The 20,129-nt window shown below is 41.4% G+C and overlaps 1 protein-coding gene across 1 annotated transcript in view; it reads right to left on the reverse strand.

Annotated features, from left to right (window-relative positions):
• Positions 1–20,129, reverse strand: part of LRP1B (LDL receptor related protein 1B) — a 4,500,992-nt gene that overhangs the window by 4,251,034 nt on the left and 229,829 nt on the right. The gene's annotated exons all lie outside the window — the stretch shown is intronic.

Consider the following 20,129-nt stretch of genomic DNA (forward strand, 5'->3'; position numbering starts at 1 on the left):
GAATGAGACATACTACTATACACCCCCCTTCAACAACTTTGGGGCAGAGGTCTTCACTTTTAGACATCAAGCCCGATTTCTGATCATTTCATAAAACTGCCCTGGTGCCAGCATTACAAGAAATTAAAGGTAATTTGGCATTAATAGCCATCTCTTCCTGTAACACAGAGGATTTCTCAATGGTGCGTGGTGTTGATAACCCACCCCCCTTATTTTTAAGCAGAGAGGGAATAATATAAGTTCCTTGAGACATAAAAAGTCACAATTATTCAAAATTAAACTTACAATAATGAGTCACTAAAATAAGATCCTAGTTTTCTTCTCAAAGCCAGAGTCTAATAATTCCACCAGATTCACATCAATACACCTTACCAATTTGAGTAAGAGAAGGAGTCATCCTCAAATAAAACAATCAAATCGAAAGATGTGATTTCCTCTGTTGCATTTTTCCTAATGTCCCTGTTCATTTTATAATTTTGTTGGCCAATTTCCACTTTACCAGAAGCTCTACGAGGTACAAATCCCATTAAAGTCAACTTTAGCACCACAGATGGTACCTAGATCTTAGACTCAGATGGCTTCTTTTCCACATCCTTTGCAGACTCTGCCTGACTTCTCCATAAATAGGAACTCTAATGATGAAAAATCAATCTCAACCTTTGAATTGTTATTAGGGTCTGGTAATTTTGATGTACGATTAACTACTTGGAGGGCAACATCAATTTTATTTTCAATATTAACTTGACCTGCATACTAGTTGGAGCCCACTCCTGCACATTTCATTGGAAGTTCTTTCAAAATTATTGATAAAATATCCAACACATGATCCGAACTGTCAGTCAATTTTACCAACAATGGTATAATAGAGCACAAAATTCTTTCAAGACATAGAAGCTTTATGGAGAAGCAGACATAGGGGGTCATTTTGACCCTGGCGGTACGAGACCACCAGGGCTAAAATGACAGAAGTACCGCCAACAGGCTGGCGGTGCTTCCTGGCCTATTACGACCACGGCGGAAGCGCCGCGGTCGCACCACCGGGGCCGGCGGTATTCCGCCACTTTTGCCCCGGCGGTGATAATCCGCCTGGGCAGCGCTGCTTGGAATATGATTTATCAAAGACAGAATCCTTGAAAGCAGAATAAAATAAACTACTGCCAGACCACTCAAGGACAGAATGGCAAAGTACAATGCCCATTGCAATAGGCCTGATCTAATGTAATCTGATGGGCTTGATATAATAAGCCCTCTGTGCTTCCTAGTTGGCAGACCAAAAGATGCAACAACACATGCAGTTGGTGGATGGTTCTACTGTGTCATCTAAGGAAAGTGAAGATGCTGTGGCCTCAGTACAAGATGCTGTTAAGAGAGGGGCTGGTGCATTTATGATTGATGAGTGGTCTTGAGAGATGGAGGCTGATGATGTCCTAAAGAAAGTCATACGCATGGTGATTTAAATTTGGGTCAGAGTTTGAATCAATGTTGCCTTAAAGCCCAGTTCTGGTGGTAAGGTTTGGATGACCAAGTCACCACGTGAGTTGAAAAGCATACTGTTTGCAAAGAGGGAGAGAAAGGCTTAAGGTGGGAACATAGTTGGACTTGGGACAAATTGGGAATCCTGGTAAAGTGTGGCACAGTGTGTGTCTGGATTTTATTGGACCAATGAATGAATTGCGAAGTGAGTGAAGATTTGCATTGGTGGGCGTTGATGCTTTTTCTAAATGGTTGTGGATGAAGACATCACAGCAGAAGCCACCATTTTAAACTTAAGGAAAATGTTCTTGGAAGAAGGTGTACTGTCAATGCTTATAACTGACAATGGCACACAGTTAGTCTTCCATTAAATGAAGGAGTTTTTGGCAGAACATGCATCACACACCACAGGGAAAAGGTGAAGTGGAGAGAGCAAAGCATTTGTTGAAAGGTATTATTTAACGGCTCGAGTGTCTGAACAAGATGTAAAAAGATCAGTGGAACAGACAGTGTAGGCTTATCACACCACTAAACAAGAGGTCACCCTTATGTCTCTGTTTAAAACTATGAGGGGTAGAGTTCCAGGTAATAAGTTAGTCACCTCTTGGATGGAAGAAGGGTGTCAAGTGGTGGGAAAAGCAGTACAAGTGGTTGGGATAATGCTAAAGTTTCCAAAGGAGCAGTCAACATTAGTGAATGGGTAAAGGTCAAAGCTGGAAGAGTGATGAAGGGTTTGTCTAAGTTTAAATGTCTGTTAAAAGTTAAACATGTCTACCAGTTCCATGCTCTTTTGGAGAATGGTGAGAGGTGGAGTTTTTGCAGGGTTGCATTATATCAAACAGGAGGTGATTGCCCAAAGAGAGAAGTTGAGAGATATAGTTGATATCTGTTCATGAAGGATATTGACTTTGTTAAGAGAAAGAAGTGAGACAAACTCTCAGACTGAATGGTTGGTGAGTCTAAATGATGTGTTCTTGACTTCCAGAGAAGGAAGAAGTGAGAGAGAATGGAGGCCACCAGAATATTTAAAGGACTGAAGCCCAGATTTATGGGGGCCTAGCCCATTCCATCGTCACACTAGCGTCATTGTTTGATGCTAATGTGGCATTGGAAGGCCAAAAATGCAGCACCATATTTACAAAGTGGTGCAATGCTTGTAATGCACCACTTTGTAACTCCTTGCGCCAAATTATGCCTGCGCCAGGCATAATGTATAAAAGGGGGGCGTGCCGGTGCTAAGGGGGCCGTATAAGTGGCGCAAAGAAATCTAGGAGATTTCTAAGCAGCATTTTTTAACACCTGCTGGGAGCAGACATTAAAAAAAGTCTCCCATTGTGTTCAATGGTCCTCTGGGTGCTTTGCAGGATTAGCAACACCATTTTCTAAATTAATCCTGCGAAGCGCAGGACTAGTGTAATAAATTACAGAGATGCAGTCTCCCGGACTACCGCCATGGTGCACCATATTTTAAATATGGGACACACATGGTGGCCTTAGGTGGCACTAAGGGGCACAAGAAAAGTGGCGTTGCAGTAGGTACAGTGTCACTTTTAATACATTTGCCCCCATGTTTTTAGGTGTTAGTCCTTATATCTTCTTTTTGTTGATTATACAATTATACTTGCGAAAAGAAAACTGTCTTGCAACTGTAAGGTTCAATTTCAAATGTTTAGTTTCCATTAGATTCTTATGTCTTTATTTCATTCTTTCTTCTTACATCCTATTTGTTAAAGTAGCTCACATTGTATTCATTTTTATTTTTGTTGCAAGGAAAAGGGATATGATTAAATGGATTTTAAACTGTGCCAAGTGCACTTGTATATTGGAATCTTATTGCTGGGAGATTCCATGTTGGTATTTCAAGGCGAATGTTCCTGGTGAGGCAGTTTTACCCTGGCCCACAAGGGAGCATCCGCTCTGTGCTGTTGTCGATAAAAAGGCTTACCTGTTTCACAGCAAGTGTGTCATCCTCGAGAACTCTTGTATAACAAGTTCAAATGAGTAACTAGAATGCTAACATTCTATATTCATGACAAAGATGAGGCACCGATGAATGAAGTGTTGCTGAAATAGGAGCTTTCCAAGTGAAAGACTACACTAAATGGAGTTTAGTGCAGTTTATTTTGTTCTTGAAATTATGATTAATGTCAGAGAGATCTATAGTGAGGACATATTCCTATGCATTCATAAATATCATTCTAAACAAAAATTATTCCTCTTGTAATAGTTTCACAGCAGTGACATTGGTGCACTTTGTTGAGTGTATAAGATTTTGATACAGTGTGATTATTTTGAGGAGTTGTGCACTTTTGATCATCGCTGTGGTTAGGCACTGTATAGACTGAGTTTCTGTCACTTTTTAAGGATTTGGTTGGTGATTTTCACAGGTGCTTTGTGAGCGGGATTTACACATCATGGATCAGCAAGTTTGTGCTTTACCATTATTATTAATTATTTCTTATTGTGGTCTGTTGTTACATTGTAATGTATTTGATCATTATTTGCAGGTTTTCTTCCATATTGACACTGTGTCCTGATGATGGTCTTGTGGATTTCTGTTTGTGACAGAAACGTCAATGATATGCCCTCCATGATATGATCCATTGCATTAGGTTGCATCAGTCTACTTTCCAATGATTGTTGTGGATATATGGGCTGTGAAAATTTACTTTTGATGTTCAGGACGGAGTTGTCTTTCGGAAGATCCCCTATGAGTGTGGTCAGGGAAATTGAGGGGACTCTGGTGCCTACTGTGACTACTTGATTTATGTACTGTCTTAAAAAGCTGTTCGATACTGTGTTTTCATAAAAGATTCTATTTCTTCAGATGAAACACAATGCATATTGTTGATTAATTTATGTGTGACACTTCTATGCTGAGTGTTACATTAATTGTCAAGATCCATGTACTGTTAGTTAGAGTGAATAACATCTCCACTAACATTCATTTTCTGACCATGGGTACCTTACTGGGCACAGACTATGCAAATCCTAGTGAAATTCCAGCATGCCCAACCTGGAGGACAGTGCAGAAGCCAGACATCTAGATAGAATTATGAAAGTAATAGATTGTTCCTAGAGAAAAAAATTATTAAATGATGAAAGATTGCCTATGTGTCTGTTTATCAGCTGAGCAACTCTAATAGAAATGCTGAACAGGGTTTACGTAACCAGAACAAATACCTGGAAGAGCAATAAATCAGCGTTTCCTAATGACAGTTAGAAACAGAGATTAATTTGGGTAAGTGGATGCAACTGGTGGGAACCAGAACTCATTTTTGAGGACTGGTACTTTGTTCCTTCATTGGCACAGAGCAAGAAAGTGAAAGGTATAAAAAGAAGAAAGAAGGAGGAGGAGACAGCTGGTAAATAGTGACAAAAGGGACCGAAAAGTATTTGAAAAATTACTTGCAACAGTGAGATACAGCAACATGATGTGTAGGATGGTGGAAGAAGGAGCTATGACAGTCTTGGTACTCACAGTCTCGGAATTTGATAGTTCCAACAGTTGGCGCCAAAGAAAAGCTTTGTGTCTTTGCATTGATTTTATTCTCTGAATTAAAATTGTTTCTGAGTGTGGCATTATAGGACAAGTGCAGTAGTTAGACTGAACAATATAATGAAAGGATTCCTGGATCGCACGCAGTTCACTATTTTCACCTACATTTGATGGAGGACTAATCTCAGATGCGGAATGTGGTATTTGAAGGCTGCTAATCAAGGTGGCATAATATGAGGGGAGCAGGTTTTGATAATGGAATCGCAGTGTGAAATAGAACTCAATGTTCATGAGTTTTAACCCCTTCACTGCCAGGCCTTTTCCCCCTCAGGTGCCAGGCCTTTTTTTGGGCTATTATGGGCAGTTTGCGCTTAGGCCCTTATAACTTTTTATCCACATAAGCAAACCACTCAAAATTTGCATCCTTTTTTCCAACATCATAGGGATTCTAGAGGTACCCTGAGTTTGTGGGTTTCCCTGGACAAGACCAAGAAATTAGCCAAAATAAAACAAAATTTTTGTTTTTTAAAAACAAATGGGAAAAAGAGACGGCAAAAGAAAGCTTATGGTTTTTTCCCTGAAAATGGCATCAACAAACGATTTGTGGTGCTAACTGCACCATCTACCTAGCTTTCATGAACAGGCAGACTTGAATCAGAAAACCACATTTTCAACATAATTTTGGCATTTTACTGGGACATGCCCCATTTTTACTATTTTTTGTGTTTTCACCCTCCTTCCAGTACGTGCCAGAAATGGGTGTGAAACCAAGTCTGGATCCTGGACAGCTATACATTTCTGAAAAGTAGCAGAAATTCTGAAATCAACAAGGAGTCATTTGTGTAGATCCTTCAAGGTTTTCCTACAGAAAGTAACATTGAAGTTGAAGTAAAAAAAGAGCAATTTCTGCTGGACTCTTCTGGTTGTGGGGATATATAGGGCTTGTGGGTTCATGAAGAACCCTAGGTGCCCTGATCCAATAAAGGAGCTGCACCTTGCAATGGGTTTTCATTGCATTCCGGGTATATAGCTATTATGTTGGTGAAATATGAAGAACGAAAAAGGAAACCTTGGTATTTCCAAATTGGGCACAAGATAAGGTGCTGAGAAGCAGTGGTTTTTTGGACATCTCTGAATTCCGGGGTCCCCATACTAGCATTTGAATTAGAGGGCATTTCTCAAATATATGTCTTTTTACACACTGTATACATTTGGAAGGATAAAATCTAGAGAAAGACAAGGGGCAAGAACACTTGTTCTTCTAGTCTGTGTTCCCCCAAGTCGCACGATAAAAATGGTACCTTACTTGTGTGGGTAGGCCTAAAGCCCACGACAAGAAACGCAACATGGATGCATCACATTTTTCCACTGAAATCTGACGGGTTTTTGTTGAAAGTGCCTAGCTGTGGATTTTGATCTCTAGCTCAGCCGACACCTAGGGAAACCTACTAAACCTGTACATTTTTGAAAACTAGACACCTAGGGAAATTCAGAATGGGGTGACTTGTGGGGCTCTCGCCAGTTTCTGTTACCCAGAATCCTCTGCAAACCTCAGAATTTGGCCAAAAAAAACACTTTTTTTTCCTCACATTTCAGTGATATAAAGTTCTGGAATCTGAGAGGAGCTATAAATTTCCACCCAGCATTCCCCGAGTCTCCCAATAAAAATGGTATCTCACTTGTGTGGTTAGGTCTAGTGCCAGGGACAGGAAATGCCCCAAAACACAAAATAGACACATCACTTTTTACATTGACAACTGACATTTTTTTAGAAAGTGCACAGCTGTGGATATTGGTCTCTAGATAGCTCAGCTGAAACCTAGGAAAACCTACCAAACCTGTGCATTTTTAAAACTTAGACACCTAGAGGAACCCCGAATGGAGTAACTTGTGGCACTCTCACCAGGTGCTGTTATCCTTTGCAAACCTCAACATTTGGCAAAAAAACACTTTTCTCTCACATTTTGGTGATAGAAAGTTCTGGAATCTAAGAGAAGCCACACATTTCCACCCACCCAGCATTCCTCCAAGTCTCCCAATATAAATGGTACCTCACTTGTGTGGGTAGGCCTAGTGCCAGCGAAAGGACATGCCCCAAAACACAACATGGACACATCACATTTTCCCAAATAAATCTGGCCTGTTTTTTGCAAAGTGCCTAGCTGTTGATTTTGGCCTCTAGCTTATCTTGCACCTAGGAAAACCTAGCAAACTTGGACATTTCTTAAAACTATACACCTAGGGGAACCCAGGATGGGGTAAATTGTGGTGCTTTTACCAGGTTCTGTTACCCAGAATCCTTAGCAAACCTCAAAATTTGGCATAAAAACACTTTTTCCTCACATTTCTGTGCTGCAAAGTTCTGAAATCTGAGTGCAGCCACAAACTTCCTTCTACCCAGCATTTTTGCTCGTCTCCCGATAAAAATGGTACCTCACTTGTGTGGGTAAGCCTAGTGACCATGACAGGAAATGCCCCAAAACACTATGTGGACACTTCAAAATTATCAAATATAAAACTTCCTGTTTTTGCAGGGGCACCTGCATTTTTGGTCCTGGGCTCTGCAGCCATCTAAGGAAACCTACCAAACCCAGACATTTCTGAAAACGAGACACCTGAGGGAGTCCAGTGAGGTGTGACTTGAGTGAATCCCCCAGTGTTTTCTTACACAGAATCCTCAGTAAACCTCAAATTTAGCTAAAAAATCACATTTTTCCCACATTTTTGTGTGGGATCACCACACTGGCACAAATTTCCTACCACTCAACGTTCCCCTCAGTCTCCAGATAAAAATGATACCTCACTTGTGTAGGTGGGCCAAGTGCCTGTGACAGGGAAGAGCCAAAAACATGTTGGAAATGAGGGGGAACCAAAGCGGGTCCAGTTTGAAAACAAATGTTTGTAGGCTGACAAGTGGGGCAGAATTTTGATCGGCATATATGCGGCAATGCTGGGTGGTAGGAATTGTGTTGATTCCTCCAGATTCCAGAAGGTTCCATCACTAAAATGTGGGAAAATTTGTGATTTCAAGCAAAGTTTGGTTTGGAGGGCATTGTGGCTAGGAAAATAGTGCAGGATGCATGTGAAGCACACCACACTGGACTCACCCAGATGTTTAGCTTCCAGATGTGTCTAGGTATCACATATTATTTTTACATGGCAATGTCCTAAAGTCCAAAATGAGCACACCTGACCATTCCAAGTGGGACGAGTTTGAGAGTTAGACAAGCTCTCATGTGCCAAATACAAAAACAAAACCCAAAATAATCAAATGTCCTCCTGTTGGTCATTGGGATAAGATCTTTAGTGTGCATAGGTTGATCTGCCCTCAAGGGGGGTAGAAATGGTCTAAAATAAATTTGCCCACCAGGAGAGCGACCCTTGTAAAAAAAAAATCCCTTGTGTCTAGTGGTTTCTGCCTCCCTTGGGGACAGATTGGCCTTATAAAAATAGGCCGCTCTGCCTCCAAGGGGGGGGGCTCAAGTGGCCTAAAAACAGTTTGCCTCCCAGGGGAATGACCCTTGACTAAGGGGTCCCTCCCCACATGTAAATAAGTAAAATAAAATATCCCTGGTGTCTAGTGGGTTCTGCCCCCCTCCCCCCCCGGGCAGATCGGCCTAATTAAAATAGGCCGATCTGCCCCCGGGGGGCAGAAATGGCCTAATAAAAAATTGGCCCCCTGGGGAGAGATCCTTGCTCAAGGGGTCGCTCCCTCATGTCAATTACCACACACAAACAAACAAACACAAAATCCCTTGTGTCTAGTGAGCATTTCTGCAGCCCGATTGCGTCACAATCGGGTTGCAGAAATGCTCAAGGACACATGAAAGGAAATAAAAAGTCCTTTCCTTTCCTTTCATGCCTCTGCCTGCTCTCCCCTATCCCCCCCCCATGGGAAGAGAAATGCAAAGCAAAGCTGAGCTTCCAGCGCGATGGAGGTGGCCTCAGATGTCCCTGGGGCGGTGGGGGAGGGTCAGGGTTGGAAGGGCATGCCGGGCACCCGAGGGGTTAAAATGAATAGAAATGGGGAAGTAGTCATAGTTTTTAATCAATGCAGTTAGTCAGAGATGTAGGGATACAATACATTTAAGACAGGTAATCTTGGGCCAATAGATCGAAGTCAAGATTAGGATGTTGGTCGCGTTAAGGAACATGTTGACCACCTGAGCCAATCAGCTTCAAGTGTGACAAGTGAAGCTGAGCTGACAAAAGATGAGCTACAAAGTATGGCAAAGAAGACATTAGAATCAAATAGGACAGGCAAAGATATCACTGATAGAAGTGATGACTTTCAAACTGTTTGTTAACCTACATGTATTTATTGTAACATAGTAAATAACACGTTTCTATCAATTGCTGCTAAGATTGATGGAAGTTATTTCTTCAAAACAATGGGGGAAAACCACAGAGACAAAGCAATACAGTACACCTAATCCAAATGAAAAAAAAATAAAAAATCTATACGGTCGAAGTAAAGTTTGGAATTCTGAAAACCTGATATAACAAACTTTCAACAGTAATATTGTAACAGTTAATGGTGAGAACTGTAGAATGCTTTACAGGCTGATCGGCAATTATTAATCGGCGTGTTTTCTTACAAGGGCTCTAGCAGCATTAGTTGCTATGGTGTAGGGACTGAGTTAATTACTTAGTTAAACGGCCAGCGTACGTTGTCACCTGAATTATGCTATCATCACAGTAGACAAAGCGACTTCAAGTATGTCAATCTATGTTTGAAAAATCTCTATTGTTCATACCTACCGTAGCTGTTACATTGGTTATTCATCTTCACGTGTTCAATTCAGGAGAGGATTTACTAGTTGCAACACTTCCTCCGCTTTGTGTCAATTTCACGATATACATGCTAGGTGTAATACTCCATCATTTCAAAATTCAATTGGACTGTCGATCGGGTTTTAATTTAATGGTGATACAATTTCTAACACCAGGAAGCTAGTAACCCTTCTTCTTCAGAGGTTAATGGCAATCTAGTTTAAAGCCTACGAGATAATTACAAAGAATGCGCTTCAGGTGACAAAGTACTTTTGACAATCCCAGACTGGTGATGGCTTTTTAATTGTATCTCCTTCCACCCTGGAAATTTGTCAGCTTACTCCTAAATAGTTTCAGACATTCACTATTTTAAAGTAAAACGACCATTCAGTAGCATACGTTTAATTCCAACTCGAAACCTATGCTGTAATCCATGTCATTAGAAGAATAGGGTAATTCTCACATAAAATAATGCTCTGATAAATAAAGAGATTTGTTTTACAGTTCTCTTCAGTAAATGAATGCCCTTTTACGGTTTTGATAGCACTGCTTTGTGTGAGTTTTGAATTTCAGGCACACTTTATATTTAATATTTTAAATACATTATTTTGAGTTTGGCCTAACCAAGACTTATTGATGCTACGCACTAATACCATATTAAATATGCTAGTAATCCTTACATTGGAGATAGTGTTTGGTGCAGTCATGTTTTTCTATTTAACAGTGTTGACGATTCAAGTTGTCGAACTGATCGAACTGTAATTATAGACTTAAAACATCCTCATTGTAAGAGTAAGGCTCTAAGGTGATTCATTATTAATTGATGACGTTTGGTATTCAGGAGATGTGCGAGGTAGAGAGCCTTCTGTAGTTGGTGTTATTACTTGGTGAAAAGGCAGCATCTAGATGTGAATAGCGTGTTATTGTCTTGGTTAAAATGTGTTTTGAATAATTAGGAGATTTTTTTTTCATTTGCATCTTCCCTTTATTTACGAGGTCTGCTGTCTCTGGTATTTCCATGCCAAATCCTAAATAATGCTGCCTTCATGTGGACAAAAAGGAATGTCAGTAAGTCAAATACACAAGTCATTAAGCGTTTCCGTGTGGATGACAGGTCACATTGTACAGAAAGCTCTTAGACGCAGCAGGGAAAAAGTCTTAAGGCTTCAGCAAACAAACGAGGACAAGTATTTGAAATGGAAATGCCTGTGACTCGTGAGTAATAAGCACATTGTCCTGATTCAACAAAACAATAGAAGTATTGCTTGAAAATGTCCTAAATACTATTAAAATACCTTCGCTGAATGATTTCACAGGCGTCAACTTAAATTAAAACTCTATTAAAAGAGCCAAAGAGTATAGATATTTTCTCTAGTGCTTTAAGGGATGAAGATCTGCGTTCTCAACTTAGTTTGTAATGGAATACTTGGAATAAAAAATATATATAATATGGGATAAAGTCTGGCCAGGTTTAGATGCCTCATAATTCAAGGTTTTTTATCTCATGTTGCTACAGGGTAACATATGTTCAATCAGTTACCATGTAAGACTTGTTTTCCCCATAAAAGTGATGTAATCCAGTTTAAATAATTATCATTGTATCTGTGTATAATAGACCCAGTAGCGCAATGTAAAATCCTTACCATATCTGGGTTTGTAATGAAACTTTTTTTTCCCGCCACAAAAATGCTCTTTAAAGCAAAGTTTCTAATGACAAACATTTACACGGATGAACATATTACTTGGCGAGAAATGCTTTACATTAATTTCCTCAAACTTAAAGACAAACACCTGCATGAATAATGTATTTTATAACCAACTCTTATCCGACCTATTAATAGCTTGTAACGTGGATTCGCAGTGAAAAAAGACATATTGCGATGTCATGGCTAGTGATGCATACTCACCTAAGGGTTTGACAATCTAAATTGAATTTGACAGGAATTAAACAACTGACCATGAAGATTTACATTCAGCTCGAGCCCAATTGTCTGGTATCTGAGATAATTTAAGACATTTCGTCTCAGATCGTTAAGCTTTGCCTCATTTTACCTTACTTGACAGAGGAGGGCCACAACACAATGGTCTCTGCTGTGACTGGCCCAAGGATACTACTGTAACATCCTTATTTTGAACTTGGAAGAAGAATTCATAAACTACTTCAAACAATCGAGAAGTATCGTGCACGAGTTATGGTTGACATATTTCGAGTCTCCCCAATTTTGAAACAACTTTAATGGATCTACGTTGGATATATTATTAGATTTAAAAATATCTTTTTGGACACACGAGATGCTTGTTATTTGTGGCCCACTTGTTTGACATGGAAGCTTTCTTGGTTTGCTCCCCTGAAATCTCAAACTGTGAATTAACCTTGAATGAATGAATGAACGTGGTCTTCTAATTCATGCACTGCCCTCAAACCAGTATCCTATTCCATAGAGGTGCACGAGAGTTGCTGGCGTCTTTTATATGAGGAAGTTAAACGTTTATATTAAGCAGCCAGGTTTTTAAAGTTGATGGAATACTTTGTGGGACAATTTGCTTCTGTGAAAAAAGACGATTGTGGGAAAGTAAATTACCAGTAGGTGGAGGTAGGCACCGACAGCTAGTAATAATATCACAATCACTTAGAAGGTACAGTCAAGTCTCAATAAATGAATCTTTGCTCAATCCTTTGTAGCTTGGCAGAGAGCAGTCAGGCTTAGCTTAGAAAACAAGTAAGTGTAAAGCATTCAATATCACCAAAACAGTAAATAAGTAAAGGACACAACATAATAAGAAACCAACACATTAATGTGTGAAAACAGGAAATATTTTTATTTTTATAATGACACTTTAACAACAAAAATCCAATGTAGGGAACCAGAGAGTTGAATCTTTACAGAATAAAATTGATTATAGCACGTAAAAGCATAAAGTGCCAACCACGGCAATCTGGTCACTCTGGACCGATTCATAGCTAATAGTTCGAGCCAACCGTGATGGAGCGTGGGCCAGAGAGAGTCCCAAGTAAGTGCGGCTGAAGTTTATTTTTCTCAAGAATTGTGTCAAGAGTGACATTTGCGGGGAACTTAGTCACCAGGAGAAAGTAGAGAATCAATGGTGGTGATCCACAGGGCATGAGTAGCCACCGGGAGTCATGTTCAGAAAGGCTGGAGCCTCGCAGTTGCTAGTGATGATACTTGCTGTGTGAAGAGGCTGTCTCGAGCCAGCTCACATTGATTTTTTGTGCAAGTGGCGCGGCTCCAGAGCGAATGGGCCTATTTGCAAAGAGCCCATAAGCTTGCATTTAAGAGCTCAGAGCATTACAAGGGCCCACAAACTGAGAGGTGCCTCGTGGAGGTCAGGAACTCATTGAAGGCAGGTCTAGGAGCGGTGGGCAGTAGTTTCTGGATTCCATTGGGGGAATAGCAGTCTCCTAACGCTGGCCAAGGGTTCAGAAGCTCCGGATTGTCACTTGGGAGCCAGGGCTTAATCTCTCAAAATGCACTTGTACAGTCCAGGAAAATCCAGGTGTAGTTTGCCAGCTAGAGCGATCCTCTCTTTGGGCTTGCAAGTGATCTATTCCAGCACTTTTCTTCTTGTTGCTAATCAGGAAGTTCATTCCTTTTCCTTTCAAGACAGACACAGTCCTTTCTTTGTGGAGCCCTGAGAGCACTGTGGAAGCAGTCCTTATGAGAGCAGTCCTTCTGTGGTGCAGCCCAAGGTCCTTCTTCTTCTGATGTTCCAGGAAGTGATCTGAGGAGCTCCTGCAGCCCTCCATATTTTTTCCTCATTCTGGTTGGCAAGAGGAACCACCCCAACCAATAGGGTTCAAGTTGCCACCCTCATGTATGACCACTTCCTGCGCAGTGCAGCATAATTTTGACCCAGAATTCACCATTCTCCAAACATCAAAATAGAGAAATTCTCTCCTTGGAGTGCAGCTCTGGCTAACCCAACCCACAGGTGTGACTAACGTTTCCCTACACTCCCCTTCCAGTCCCTCTCCTAATCCAATTCAGAGGGGTCTTCTGTCTGGCTGGTGAACAAATGAATGGGGGCTGGCCTGTGTCCTGTGGCAATCCTGCTTCTACCTTTGAAGTCCTGCTTATTTTCCCAGCCCCCTTCCTGTCCTGTCTTCTTCATGAAACAAATCACCTACCACCAAATGGAAGTTTTGTTTCAGCCCCAGATCTCTTCACACCTACTCAGGGAGCAAGCCTGGGCAGGCTGTAAATTGCTGAACAACCAGAAGAGGCTGCAACAGGGCTGTTTACGTAATTTTAGGATAATAAGTTCTACAACTACTTTCCTGTAGTAGTTATAATAAATCCGACCTTGGAAAGTTGTTGGATTTGTTGTAAGTATCATTTTAAAACTTTGAATGTATTTGCTAGCTGACTCCAATCAAAGGTTACACTTTATTAAAGTTTAATAAAGACTTCTCATGTTAGTCTTTGAGGCTAGCAGCACTACAATGGGTAAACGTGACCTTGAGACTTAAAAGAAATTCAGGTGCAAACTTTATGAGAAGGTAAAGTTCAACAGGGCAAGGCTGCAGGTGATGTACAAGGAGGGATTGTAGTAAGGAAGCCGTTGGTCAAAGTTGCAGTGAACATGTCTACAATAAGACTTAATCTCTTTTATGTACATCAAAAATCTCCTACAGGATGAGGCAGGAGGCTGCATCGGTTGAGAATTCCTGAAGGTCCAGTAGCCCTGTGGCAAAGGACTGTTGAACTGGATTTGCTGCTGCTGAGAAGAAGGTAGTGGGAGCAGCCGTGCAGTCAGGCTGACTGACGATGCTCTTTGAGTGGACAGATGAACAGATTGGTCCCAGTGTGTCCTTGGTTCTCAGAGTAGTTTTTAACCACAGTTTTCTTAAGTCCCACATTTTGGTTTTTGGCTCTCTGGGCACCTTTAGCACCACCACCAAGGGTTCAGTACTGTAGGGGCACCACTTGGGGATTTTAGGGCTCACTCAGGCTGGGTCAAGGTGAGGGCTCAATATGGCTCAAGATGGTGGGTGCCTGCTATGTCTCTATGGCTCAGACCAGGATGCCAGCAATCTAGCCCTTGTTGTCACACTAGTGCTCACCTGCGCTGAGGGGAAGAAGGGCTCAAACAGCAAGACAGGCAACGTAGGGTTCAGGTTCAAGAAAGGTAACAAAGCAGTCCTTCCAGGTGCAGCAAGGCAGTCTTGTGGAGTGCACACAGCCACAACATCAGGAAGTCTTCTGAGAATTCTTCCAGGAGTCCATAAAATGAACTGAAGAGTGGGTCTGGGAGCCCTATTTTAATTCATGGTGACTTCTTTGTTGTGGGAGATGTTTCTAGGGGTTTACCTTTAAAGTGCTTGGAATTTCTTAACTCCTCTGCTGTGCCTCCAAGCTGGCTGCAGGAAAAATACAGTAAGAAACCATTTGTGTGAAGGCAGAGCATAGCCTATTCAGTTGCAAGTGGGGTTGTGTCCAGCTCTGCCCCTCATCTTGCCAACAGATGGCCCATTCAGGCACAATTAAACCTGATATTGTGTCACTGTCTGGGAGGAATGTGCATAGTCTAATTGAGTTACACCCAGTCATGTGACCCAAGACAGGCTGCAGACACAAATGGGCTAAGAACCAGAAAAAAGCTAGCTTTCCAAAAGTGCAATTTTCAGAATTGTAATTTAAGATCCAACTGTACCATCAAAGAGGATTTTTGATTACAATTTCCTAGATACCAAACATGAAATGCTATCTGTTGCTGTTGTGTTTTGCAGAGGTAATGTTTTAGATGATATTTAAATTAAGTGTCTTTTTGTTTACTGTTGTATCAATTGAGGTAGCTTTCCTTGGAGAATGCTCCTCTTGATCACCCAGATTTCTAAGTGCATGTGGAACCTTGAGTGAGAGTGGCTGGAAGGAAGAGTCAAGGTAAGTTGTCACCTTCTTCCCTCTGAATCGGTGTTTCAACCCTCAAAAAATCTTTTCAACTATACATTGTGCAGAAACTACTTTACAGTTGACAATTAAAAGTTAGCACTTATAAAGTGTAATAAGAGACCTAGGAGCAGATTTAAGAACCCCTAATGCCACCTTAGCGCTGCCATAGCATCATATTTTTGATGCTAAGGCGGTGCTAAGCTGGCATTTTCCCAGTGCCATATTTACAAAGTGGCCCAATGGTGCATTGGGCCACTTTGTAAACCCTTGCGCCACATTATGCCTGTGAAAAACGTAATGTATGCAAGGGGGTCGTTCCCCCGCTCTCGAGATGTCCTTGTGCCATTTTTTCCGGCACTTTTAATACCTGCTCGGAGCAGGCGTTAAAAGGTGGCTTCCATTATTTATAATGGTCCCCTGTGTACTCTGCAGGAGTAGCGCCAACATTTTGGCACTACTCCAGCAGAGTACATCAATAACATAAAAAAATGATGCTATTGCCCCCTACACTGCGCCATGGTGCACCATATTTTAAATTCGACACCCACATGGTGGTGGTAGGGGGATGCTAAGGGGCACAATGAAAGTGATGCTGCACTGAGTGCTGTGCCCCTTTTCTTAAAATCTTAAATCTTATATCAGCCCCCTAATGTTCTCCTATGGGACAAGTAGGCCTAAAAGTAGTTAAATAAATGTAGACATTTTTCACTAGCAGGACATGTAAAGCTTAAAAGTACATGACTAAACCTTTAACTACAATGCCCCCTTCCCTATCGGCTACCTAGAGCCTACCCTCGGGGTGACTTACACATAATGAAAGGGAAGTTAAAGACTTGGAAAGGGGGTTATTATGCTAACTGGAATTGGCAATTTGAAACTGCACTCAGGTTGTAATGGCAGGACTGGGACATGTTTTAATGGGCTACTTAAATGTGTGGCACAATGTGTGCTGCAGGCCCACTAATACCATTTAATTTACGGGCCCTGAGTATATGGTATGCCAATCTACAGAGGACATATATTTAAATTAAGTATGCTTATCAGGGAGTGAGTACAAGCACTTTAGATTAGCAGTGGGAAGTGCACATATTCCTAAAGTCAACAAAATTAAGTTTCACCAGAAAAATACAGGGAAACAGGCTAAAAGATTTAGGGAAGGCCACCTCACGGCTGACAGATATCACCAATATGTTCTATTGACACTGTATATTGAACACACATATGTTATTCTTCAACAAAGTTACTAGACACTCAGCCAAAAAAACATGCAGTACATTACAGGACAGATGTACCTACTACAGATAAATCCATTTTTTCAAGGTGATCTACACCATATTTTCTTGTCATCAACATAACTTGAATTTACATACATATAATTAAAATGGAGCATACTAATAAAACCAGTTGTATTCCTCAAAATCTAACATAGATCCATCCCAAACTAGCCCACCTTTCCAGATGTTGGATACATCTTCCACGCACTTTATCTATACAGTATACTGTCTAGATTGATATTATTTTCCTCCAGCACTACTCTAACTCAGAAATGAGTCAAATTATAGACACCTAGTCAAATAGGTTTCTGCATCTGAGTCCCTAAAGTACCGGAAATAATATTTTGTTCATGATTTACAGTTCTATTCTGCCTACTGCTCTATATTCCAGCACATCTTCCTGACGAGGTGGTGAGGTTTGGTCATTGCTGTGTATGAAACTGCCATGTAACAGCAAAATAGGCAAACAGAGTAAAAAGAGCCCAATGAAAACTTCCCACAAAAGAAGCAGCTGGCATTACATTAATATTCTGGATTGTCATTCTAATTTCTTTATGAGACTATGGAGCAGAGGAATGAACATCCTGATCACAAAAAACATTTTTGTGACCAGAACCTTACATAGTGAACTGACCTTTATACCCAAATTCCTTATTGATAAAAAAGGAATCAGAAAAGGTCACTGTATTGCCTATGTAAACAATTAACGTTCATTTGTTAAGTTGCAAATTGCAACTTACTCCAATTGGTTAGAAACACAGGAATGGTAAACTACAAGTATCACTGACCACCATTCTTGTGACTGCTTTTAAATTAACAAAAACTTTCAGATTTACTGGTAGTGGTCCCCTGAACCACAGCCCCATCCCCCTGAAATGTTTACTCAGTTCAGAAGGTGGAAGCTGTCCAATCGGTGCTCTTTCCCTTTTACATAAAGGTCTCCACCCCAACTAGGGAATTAAAAGCTTTTCAATGGTTTGCTGCCAGAGTTCTAGTGGCAAACAATTGAGACATATGATACTGATTCACGATTCTGGTAAAGTTTAAGAACACCTATAGTTTGAAGTCACAAACACTAAAATTTTATGAATCAGAGTGTCTATGAACGCAAAGTAGGATTAGTACATCCCCATATTTAGTTACATCTACTAAATCATGGCTCTTTGTTCTTTTTTTAAGCAAGAATGTACACATTTCTTCTATGACATTTGTTAGAAATTGGATTTCTGGTTTGCAGAGGTATTCACCCTGCCCAAGAAGGAAACACAATCCTAGTTAGGGTGATTCAGATACACATCATAAATCAACTTGTGCTCACACACTGGTAGCATGGCACAGAACAGGCAGGCTTAACTTATGAAGCAAAGTGTAAAGTGTTTGTGCAACACCTAAAATAGTGAAAACACCACTCCAAAATAAGTCACATCAGTTTAGAAAAAAAATATCTTAATTCAATAAACAAAAAATACCAAAATGACAAAAATCCAGTAAGTAGAAGTCGAGATATGAATTTCTAAAGAATGGCTGAAATGTAGTGCTTAGAAACTTAGTCACAGATTTAAGAGGGCGTAGCACATCCTTGCGCCATACTGGCATACTTTTTTATGACGCTAATGTAGCCCAACAAGGCCAAATTCTCTGCACCATATTTACAAAGTGGTACAATGCATGCATTGCACTACTTTGTAAGCCCTTCCACAACAAAATGCCTGTGCCAGGCATATTGTTGGCAAGGGGGGCATTCCCCTATTAGGGGGACCACAAACATGGTGCAGTGGAATCCAAGAGATTCCACTGCACCATTTTTAGCAGCTATTTTTAACGCCTGCACAGAGCAGGCATTAAAAGGGGGCATACCATTGTTTTCAATGGGCCCCTGTGTACTCTGCGGGATTAGTGCCAACATTTTAATGCTAATCCTGCACAGTACATCAATAGCATCAAATGTTTTGATGTTATTGCACCATCATGCGCCATGGTGCGCCATTTATTAACTATGGCGCACACATTGTGGTGGTAGGGGGGCATTAAGGCGCAGAAGAAACGTGGCGCTGCATTGGATACAGCACCACTTTTCCTAAAGTCGAACCTTACAGCACCAACTAGGGCTTTCTGACTGCACTAGACTGGGAAAAATCAAAACGTTCAGGCTGACCATGATGGAATGTGGGCCTGAAGCAGGGACCAACCTTGTTCCACTGAAAAAGTACCTTGTATGGAGGGTTGCGTCAATGTCAGAGATCCAAGAGAAGGATCGGGGTTGGTGATGCGAAGGCAATGCACAGGTTCCAATTGAGCCGTGCAGACGATATGATAACCTTGAGATGCGGTCTCAAACCCTTTGCGGTGAAGACGATGCCACGCAGCCTGCGATGTGAAGGCAATGCATAGGGGTTGAGGGGGATGCACCAGTTCTGAGCCTTGCAGTGAGTGCTGCAATGTCTATGTCCTCAGTAGCAGTGGCAATGTGTTGGTGTCGAGGAAGGGTGCAGCGGTTCCAATCACTGCACCGACAACAATGCATGGATTGCTGTAGAGAGCAGCTTCAGAATTAACTTCTAAGGTCCCAGGATTGGATTGCCACTTCTTGGCATGATAGGACTCACTGCTGGGTGAGTCTAGCAGCTGTAGCAGTGGTGAATGCATTCTTTGATGTCCCTGAGACTTCGGAACAGGAGGAAAAACAGCCCTTGGAGTCACTTTGGTTTTGGGGATGTAGAGATGCAGGTTGACTCCTTCTTACTTCCAGACAAAGAGGGCAGCAGGACAGGCACAGAAAAGGAGGAGTCTAGCAAAGTTCAGCAGAGTGACACTCCCTTTAGCAGCACAGCAGTCCTTCTTCCTGGCAGAATGTTACCAGGTCCAGAAGTGTACTGGTTTGATGATGTTTAGGGTCTAGTATTTATACCCTGTTGTGCCTTTGAGGTGGGGGAGACTTTGAAGAGAGGTCTTTGAAATGCACAAATTCCCTGCCCTTCCATCTCTGGCTCCAGACACACTGCAGGGGGTAATGCAGCTCTTTGTGAGGACTCAGGACCCAGACTATTCAGGTGTGTCAGCTCCTCCTTCCCATCCGGACCCAGGATTGGCCATCAGTATGCAAATGTGATAGACGTGAGTCATGTTTTAAGGACTACTCAAGTGGGTGGCACAATCAGTGCTGCAGCCCAAACAGTAGTATTTAATATACAGGTGCTT

The sequence above is a fragment of the Pleurodeles waltl genome, chromosome 3_1 (genome assembly GCF_031143425.1).
Source record: "Pleurodeles waltl isolate 20211129_DDA chromosome 3_1, aPleWal1.hap1.20221129, whole genome shotgun sequence".
Lineage (NCBI taxonomy): Eukaryota > Metazoa > Chordata > Amphibia > Caudata > Salamandridae > Pleurodeles > Pleurodeles waltl.